Genomic DNA, 838 nt, shown 5'->3' on the forward strand with positions numbered 1-838 from the left:
AAAATTTATAACAATAAAGGAAATAAAAAGTGAGAAGATAAACATTACCTTAAAGGGCCGTCGCATAAGTTTTTGCTCTCCTGCATTTCTTTTACGGTGATTTATGAATACAAAATAGAAAAATTAGATGTTTTTAGTTTCAACCGATAATTTTCATCAAATAAAAGGTGAAACTGAAAAACCGTGTGAATTAAGCAAAATAGGAAATAATTTTTTGTGAATTTTCGATAAATCAAACATTTCGCTTTGTTGACGAATTTGAGATGGGCGATGAAAAATTTGATAAACAATACGATGAACTCTTGTTCTTTTAACTTCTTTCAATGCGACACCATTTAATATTATAAGTACACAAAACCAAATAAACCAAGTGGTTTCGTGGTGTAGTTGGTTATCACGTCAGTCTAACACACTGAAGGTCTCCGGTTCGAGTCCGGGCGAAGCCATTTTCACAAGTAACATTTTTCCCCCACGTTTTATGATTTATTCTCATATCTTGATTTAAAAAAAAAAAATCAGACTTAAATATTTGATAATAATTGAATTACTTATATTTTTGTTCTTTTTTAAAAAAATTCAACTCCATACTAGAAATTCGCACACGTTTTTTGCATTTTTTTATTGGAAAATTTATTTTTAAATTAATTAATTACTTTAGAGTCAACTAATTTTAATACTAAAAACCAAATTTTTGGGTTTTTTCCTCAAACCCCACTTGATAATCTTCGTATTTAAAAAGAAATTGATATAATATATATCGTTTCACACCTACTCATTCATTTCTTATATTTATTCATAATAAAGAGAAAGATGATATTCCCAAAAAAATTGATTAATT

General features: G+C 27.3%; 1 non-coding gene across 1 annotated transcript; it reads left to right on the forward strand.

Annotated features, from left to right (window-relative positions):
• Nucleotides 1-372: 372 nt before the first annotated feature.
• On the forward strand, nucleotides 373-446 carry TRNAV-AAC (transfer RNA valine (anticodon AAC)). Its single transcript has one exon. It is a non-coding gene; the product is annotated as a tRNA-Val (tRNA).
• Nucleotides 447-838: the final 392 nt, after the last annotated feature.

Source organism: Primulina eburnea, chromosome 1 (assembly GCF_022965805.1).
Source record: "Primulina eburnea isolate SZY01 chromosome 1, ASM2296580v1, whole genome shotgun sequence".
Lineage (NCBI taxonomy): Eukaryota > Viridiplantae > Streptophyta > Magnoliopsida > Lamiales > Gesneriaceae > Primulina > Primulina eburnea.